We start from the raw sequence: 8,403 nt of genomic DNA on the forward strand, positions 1-8,403 counted from the left end.
CATTCTTATTCTCCAAAAATCATAATTCTCCCCATCAAAGACTGGAGCTTTTAGCTCACTGCTACTGCTGGATCCCTTCATTTTCAGAATTGTTTGTTGGTTGTTGTTGTTGAGGACACTTCGTTGGTGCTCCCAAAAGTCTTAACTTTCACAGATTATGCCAAGAAATATTTTTTATCAGTAACTGAGCTCTAAGGCCATGTTAAAGTTGATTTGTTTGTGGTGTTTTTGGTTATAATTTTGGATCGGTTTCTTGGGGTAGAATGGCAGAGAATTGAGAGGATATTGGAGTGTTGTTTTCAACTTCAAGGTTGTGCTAAAAAAATGCAGCAACCATACATAATTAAGTAGGGAAAATGTGTAAGAATATGGTACATTTCCATTACCCATACTTGTGTAAAAGAGTTGGTGAAAGGACACTATTTAAAACACTAAATCACCTTACTACTCCAGATTAAATCCTAGCCCTTCATTGGGATTTAAGTGATCTAATCTGGAGTGTACATTTATCATTCACACATTTAAACGAAACTAGCCGGTTTGAGGCCAACCCTTCATTTCTTCTTCTTCCTTCTTCGATGCAGACAACACCCTTTGCTCAGGAGCTCCTTGCTGCCTTCGACCCCTCGACTCCAGGAGCTGGTTAGCTTCCAACATTTTCAATAATAATGAACACATACAGAGATGATGAATGGTGAGCTAAAAAATGAAAATATGTCAATAAGCAATGAGTTAAATGCAAATGAATTGCTTCTTTCTTTTATTTCTGTGACTAGTTATGGTTATTCACTAAGAAAGTAGTAAGAGAGGACCTGTAAGTTGATATGTTTTATTGGCAGCAGAAACGGGCATGTGGACTATGGCAACAAAAAACAAAGACAACGTACTCATTTCTGCCATCCACCGTAGGGTTCGGTCAAGCTTCGCTATGATGCTGATGTTCCTCGACTCTTGCAGTGATGTGCAGAAACCATTTGGAACACATTCATGCAGAATGTTTCTTGCGGAGCTGGCTAACCCAACACATAGAAGTAGATTCTCTAATGTGATCATTACCATTGCCAGAAGAGTCAACAACTTGATTAATGAACTTATGACTTCTGACTAAATATTTATACCAACCTCTTTTCCTTTTTGGTTTGTAAAGCATGTCTAGATCAGCAAACTAAGCTATTCAAACCCACAGATATGGCTTCCGATGGTACTGCTAGTTTTTTGGGTGTTTAATACAGTAATGCATTTAGAAAAACAAAAAAAAGAAAAGGAAGTACCTTTGCGTTCTGGCCGAACTCTTTCTTGAAGATTCCAAATGAACCGGGGCCGCAGACGTCATGGGTCATCAAAACGTCGACATCAACCCAAACATTCTCACCCGGACTCAGCTGGGTTCTCTCAGAAGCTCGAGCAAATATCTTCTCAGTCATCGTCATCCCCTTCTTAACCTGAAAATTAACCAAAAAACCCGCCAAATGGAGATTCTCATCAATCCTAATCGTACAAAACAATGAAAAAAAAAGTTCATCCTAACCGAGCCGGTGGTGGCGGGCTTGTGCTCCGATTGCTGCGGAGCCATGACGGAGCAAATTTTCTTGGATTTTCTCTTGCATTTCTGACTGGAAATCGGCTTTGCGAAGGAGAAAGCAGAGAGATTCAGATCCTTCTGAGGTTGAAATCAAATTCAGCAATGGTTTAGTGAAAACCCAACAACAAAAATTGGAGGAAAAAAAAAAGTTGGAGCCAAAAAACAAAGGGGACCTTGTTGCTTTTGAGTTATGAAGGAGGTGGACGGCGGAGCAGCGGTGGAGCAAGCCATGGGTGTCAGAATGCAAGTTTATGCGGCGTAACTCTGATGTCTCTGCAGAAGAAGAAGAAAGCGACGAAGAAGTGGAAGAGTTGTGTTTTGGTTTTGCTACTTTGTGGGAAGCGGCGGCTGAGTGGCGTGTGTTTTGGAGTGGCTGTGACTGTGAGGCAGAAATGACATGTGGACGTGTGTAGTTGGTGTTGCTTTATTTTATGTTGTCCGGAGCGGGAGCTCGATCATCTGCGACAATGCAGCAGGCGACCAAACTTACGTAGCAGCAAAATAACATGCGTTTCCTGCAACTTATTACATTTTAAATTTAAAACATAGATTAGTGTACAGTATTATTTGGCAACGGTTATTAACATTTCAAAAATCTCATTTTACACTCTTCACAAGTATAATTTTTTTACTAATTATAAAAAGTTTGAAGTGTAAAATGAGATTTTTTTAGTGCAAGGATAATTTTCTATTATTTATTAAAAAAATGAAAAGCACAATTTGTACCTTAAATATAAGAATGATGATAAAAGTTGACCTGATAACTATAATCATGTTATAATTAAAATGTAAAAATATAAATAAATAATGTGATTGTTGTATCAACTCACATGTTGCTTCAACCATTCTGAAAAATCTTTCTTGCTTAGCTCCTGAATTTGTCGCATAGTTAACATTTCTTGACGATGTTTCATTTTCAAGAATTCCTCATGTTGCCTGGGCATTTATGTCCAAATTTAGATAATTAATTTTTCAAAGTTAAGAAAACCAATAAAACATTAAGACGTAAGATTAAACGTTCTTACCTTTTAAATGGGTTAACTTCATTACAATTATTTAGAATGTAGTTATGGCACTGATCAAGAACATTTAGATCGAGCTCCACATTTTCTCCTGAACCCATATAACATCTTTTGGAGTCAAAAATTGATAACCCACCAGACACTCCACGTCCAATACCATCTTCATTTCGGCCTCTACGGGTGCGACGATACTCTACATCTCTAAGATACATGGAACAGAAGGATAAGCACTCATCCACCAAATATGCTTCAACAATAAAACCTTCAGGACGACCCTTATTACGAACATAGCACTTCAACGTTTGCAAATACCTACAATTATAAATGAAACACAAATTATTATAATTATAAATTAAAGCTATGACTACAATTGTAAAAAATTTATAAAAATTTATTAACTACCGTTCAATTGGATACATCGATCTATATTGAACAGGCCCTGCAAAAGCTGTTTCATCTGCCAAGTGAACTGGAAGGTGCACCATTATATCAAAAAATGCAGGAAGGAATATTTTTTTCAAGTTGACATAATGTCAAGGCAATTCTTGAATTCAGTTGCTTGAATCTTTCCTCAGACTCCTTCTTACTACACAACCGTCTGAAAATTACACTCAACTCTAATAATACCATAGTAACAGCTTTAGGCAAAACCGTGCGTATTGCAAGCGGGAGTAACTGCTGCATTAAAACATGGAAATTGTGACTTTTCAACCCATGTATTTTTCGTTCATTCACGTGCACACATCGCGATAAATTTGAAGAATATCCATCGGGGACCCGAATGGTAGACAACACTTTGCAAAACGCAGTTTTTTCTTCTCTTTTCAACATGAACAATGCTGAAGGTAGAAATGTTCTATTTCCTTCTCTACATGGGTGTTGAATACGTCTTATGTTCAAGACTTCAAGATCTACACGTGCAGCTAATCCATCTTTAGACTTTTCTATATCTAGCAATGTTCCTACCACACTGTCACATATATTCTTCTCAATATGCTTAACATCAAGATTGTGTCTAATCAACAGAGGCCTCCAATAAGGTAGTTCATAAAAATAGATTTCTTCTTCTACTGACTGTTACTACTTGTACTGCCCGAAGTTCTTTTTCTGCGTTGCCCAACAGAAGCATCTTTGTTTGGTTTTCCAAAAGTAAATCTCAATCTAGAAAGTTCTTCGAGACACTATAAACCAGTCCACTGCCTTGGTGCACTACGATGCTCTCGACGATCATTAAAATTTATGGTTTGCCTTCGAAACTTATGATTATCTTCAAGAAAGCGTCGATGCCCCATATAACAAATCTTACGACTCGCCAGCAAATAAATAGATTCTTCATCATGCATGCAATGTGGACAGGCTTTATAGCCATGTGTACTCCATCCTGACAACATTCCATAAGCCGAAAAATCACTTATAATCTATAAGACATCAGCTTTCATCGTAAAACTTTGGTTGGAATATGCATCATAAGTGGGAGTGCCCACCTCCCACAACTCATTCAACTCGTCAATCAGTGGACACATGTATACATCAATCTCTTTACCAGGACTGTGCGGTCCTGGTATTAATAGAGACAACAACAAATTTGGTTGTTTCATGCACATCCAGGGCGACAAATTGTAAACAGAAAGCACCACAGGCCATGTCTCATTTTCCCAAAAGGATTAAATTCATCACTGGCCAACCCTAATCTGACATTTCAAATTTTTGACACAAAATCCGGATATAAATTACCCAAATGCTTCCATGCTGGAGAATCTAAAAGATGCCTCATAAACTCATCCTTAGGACATTCAGTTGCATGCCACCTCATATGTTCAGCCGTATGCTTCGACATAAAAAATTGTTGCAATCATGGTTTTAAAGGAAAATACTACATAACCTTAGCTGCGATCTTTTTTCTCGAGCTATCCTCTGCGTTGGTAATTTTATATCTTGATTCACCACAAACCGAGCACACGGTCAACTCCGAAGTATCTTTCAAATAGATCATGCAATCATTAGGACATGCATCAATTTTCACATACATCAAACCCAAATCATTTATAAGTTTTTTTGCCTTATAACAGGATTCAGTCAAACAATCTCCTTCAGGCAACATTCTTTTAATTAACTCCAGTAAAGTGGTGAAGATCTCGTATGGCATTCCTGTTAAACACTTGATTTGATACAGTCTTACAACTGCTTCCAATTTCTTAAACTCTTTACATATTGGCCACAAATCTTGATCTATCTCTTCAAGCAACCTAAAAAAAGTCTCCACCTCTTTTGGACGCCTTTCCCCAATAGGGGGTTTAGTAGACGGCCCAACACCTTCTTCTGTTAATGGTTGGACAAATACATCATTAAGAAAATCATGCATACCAGCCACCTCATCTCCTGTTTCTTTTTCTCCGATTGCCACATTTTGCTCTCCAATGTTTTTCTCACCATGATGTCGCCACCAAGCGTTTTTATAATCTTTATCCATATCATACAATATGAGATGTTCAACACAGTGTTCCTAACAAAAGTATATCGATTACAACATCTTTTGCAAGGACATCTAAACTTATCAGGGCCAACACCATTTGCAACTGCTTGGTCCGAAAACAAATTAATTCCAGCTGTATAAGCTTCCAAATTTCAAGCTATCGTCAACCAACTCCTGTCCATGTTTTACCACTTTACGAGGGCAAAATATTACGTTGACACTAAGATGCCTACAATCTTTCAATCCTTATCATGTAGGCATAACTATTAGAATTTTCAATTTCTATCTTTCAACCCTCGAACTCTATCACGATTGCAATCTTTAATTTTCAATACCTATTATAGTAAAAACAAATTAAAATAACAACAAAAAGTTATCAAAATTATGTTCATCTAATCCATTCTAGTAAATAACAACCAAAAGTTATCAAAGTTATCAAAATAACAACAAAAACAAATTAAAATAACAATTAGAGTGCAAAACAAATTAATTTAACATAATATATTCTTATATTACTAAATATTATAAGTTTATGTTATATTTAATATGTCAATTTTGTGATAACCCGTCCCTAATTTTAAGAGTTTTTAAAGTTTTAATAAAGGATTTTACAAAAATGCCCTTTGAGGCACGCACATTATTCGAGGTTAATCGTTGTGTCGTGCCATCTAAGATTTGTTTTCTTAACATATCCTCGTAGTACTCGTCGCTACGGGCGTGTGGGCGCTGACGGTTCATGATTTGGAGTTATATCGAAAAAGTTATTAACGTTTGAAATTTGGGATTTTAAGGAATTATAATTTTAGTAAAATCCAGAATTTCTTTTATGAAAATGGACGGCCCAGATTTAATGAAGAATGAAATGGATGGCTTGGATGTAAGAGAAAGAAAATAAAAATAAAAAGATGAAAGAAGGTTTTGTGTGTGTGTGTACGTGAAAGGAAGAAGAAGAAGATGGAGGATTGGGCAAAGCTGCCCAATCGGAACAAGAGAGAGGGAGGAGTTGGGCCAACCAGAAAGAAGAGAAAGTGGAGGACCAATCAGAGGGAGAAGAAAGGAGGAAAGGAGAGAGGGCGAGAAGCGGAGGAGAGAAGGAAAGAAACGGGTTTTCCCCCAACCCGTTTACCAGCGCACCCACCTCCATTTTCCGACGATTTTCACCGGATTTCTCACGAATTGGATCAAGGTACCACTCCCAATCAACACCTAGGCCTTCCCTCTTCATGTTTCAACCCAAAAATCATGAAATTTGATGATGATTTGGTGAAAACCGCACCCGTGGGTGCCTCGACTTTTTGTTCAAATCTTGAAATGTTTTCTTTCAATTACTAACACCATTAGCATTCCCCTAGGACCTGGAACAAAGCCCAAGCATTGGTTGGGACGGCGGAATTGATTTGAAGGTCGAATTGAAAACACCAAATTCTAGGGTTCTTCACGGTTTTGGTGAGATTGGAGCTCTTCCAGGCCAAATTGGCCTTGGCCACAGGTATAAAGTTTTCTCTACTCATTGAGATCTTCAATTCTGTATTTTTTGAGAATTTTTGGAAATAGTTGGATTTTCCGGCAAGCCGGGGCGGCCAACCGCCACCCGCGGTGGCCCGTGCGGTGGCGCGTGGCCAATGGCCCTCCAATATCATTCTTGGCATGTGCTTAAGGTTCTAGGTTCAGTTTTGATAATTGATGGACGTAAATTGAATAATTGAACCTAAGTTCGTTACGATTCGTGGTTAGGTGAAAATGTGAATTGACGATCTGACCGTTGGATCATCACCAAACTTTGATACGTTGTAATACGTAATATTTGAGGATTATAGGAACTTACGGATTGGAAATACGATTTACGGATCTTCCGGAATTGGAGTTGTAAGTTCATAAAATAGAATGTTAACCGTCACTTGGTTTTGGAAATTGACGGAGATCCGACCGTTGGATGGTAATGAAATTTTAGGATGTTGTCCTAGAGGTATATTGTGGACCTCTGGAAGTTATGGATTTCAAATCTGAGTTGCAGATCTTCCAGATCGAACTGCGTAGTGATGTGTTTTATATAAGTTATATTCTATCGATATGATTTCTGAGGTTGGATTTGATTATTGTTCTAGGCGCCGATCGTCATGACGCCTTGATGTGTTGTGCTAGGGAGTTGTTGGGCGAACTCCAGGTGAGTGGGCAGTACTTTCTATTTATACCTATATACTATGAATTTTCCCAGAAATTGAGTTTTAATGAAAGTATGTTTCTAAAATGCCATGCATGCATAATATGAATGATATGAATGATATGAGTTATATGAATTGATAATTGATGCATATATATATATATATATATGTGTGAATTGGTGTTGTGGACGCACAGGTAAGTATCAGGGGAGTTTTATATTATTCATGTGAATCATTGATGATGTATATTATGTTGATAGCTCATAACCTGCAATCATGGTGTTAGTGCTTATATTATTCACCTCGCACCGCACACTCACTTTGGATCCAAGTAAGTGCATGTCGTACAGACCATGAGAGGGTTCCGACATGTCGTACAGACCATGAGAGGGTTCCGACTGATAGGTGACCTTAGATTATGTGCACAGATGATTGATGAGAGAAGCACTAGAGCGTATTATTACACCATTCATGTCATACAGACTACTTCAGGTAGTTCCGACTTATATGCAGTGTAGTGCCGCACAGGTCACCGAGGTGACTCCGGTTGGATTGGATGTTGAGCTATAGAATTAACCGTACAAGACCAACTGCAGGGTATCCGGTTAATTCACCATTTCACCTATTACATTGATGCATCATTCATTCTGTTTTTGAAATTATAACATGGCATACTTTCTGGTTTTTGAGAAAAATTGATGATTTGAGATTTATGAAAAGTATAATGCTATTATGCTATTTTCTGGGAAAGTATACAGGTTTTACAGCGAGCAGTTAGAAATGTTTTAAATGAAAAGTTTTCGAAAAAATTTGTTTTACTGACCCACTCAATTTTGTTTTGCGCCCCTCCAGGTTCTAGATAGCAGAGCTTTGGTGGCCACGAGGAATCCAACGGTGTTCTGACAGAATTCACAAAAGTAGGACTCACCCTCGGGTGTTTCATCTTAGTAATTGTATTTTTAAAGCTTCCGAACTGTGTAAATGGTTACGTCACTCTCACGTGACGGCCAGCATGCCCTCCTTCGGGACGGGGTGTGTCAAATTTCACATAAATGCTTATAAATATTATTCATTTCCATTTTCTCATAACAATTCAAGTGACAAAATTAATTAATTCGACTAAATATTTATTAATTTAACAAAAATAGTAGAAATTTATCTAAG

General features: G+C 37.7%; 1 long non-coding RNA gene across 4 annotated transcripts; it reads left to right on the forward strand.

Moving 5' to 3' along the window:
• The first annotated feature begins 5,999 nt into the window (after nt 1–5,999).
• Nucleotides 6,000–8,331, forward strand: LOC139190546 (uncharacterized). Of its 4 annotated transcripts, none has more exons than XR_011574845.1 (4): nt 6,000–6,263; nt 6,430–6,566; nt 7,183–7,836; nt 8,092–8,331. It is a non-coding gene; the product is annotated as an uncharacterized lncRNA (long non-coding RNA). The 4 variants fall into 4 exon arrangements; XR_011574846.1 differs by having other exon boundaries at nt 7,183–7,241; nt 8,092–8,313; XR_011574847.1 differs by lacking the exon at nt 8,092–8,331 and having other exon boundaries at nt 7,183–7,241; nt 7,668–8,084.
• The last annotated feature ends 72 nt before the right edge of the window (nt 8,332–8,403 follow it).

The sequence above is a fragment of the Malus domestica genome, chromosome 13 (genome assembly GCF_042453785.1).
Source record: "Malus domestica chromosome 13, GDT2T_hap1".
Classification (NCBI taxonomy): domain Eukaryota; kingdom Viridiplantae; phylum Streptophyta; class Magnoliopsida; order Rosales; family Rosaceae; genus Malus; species Malus domestica.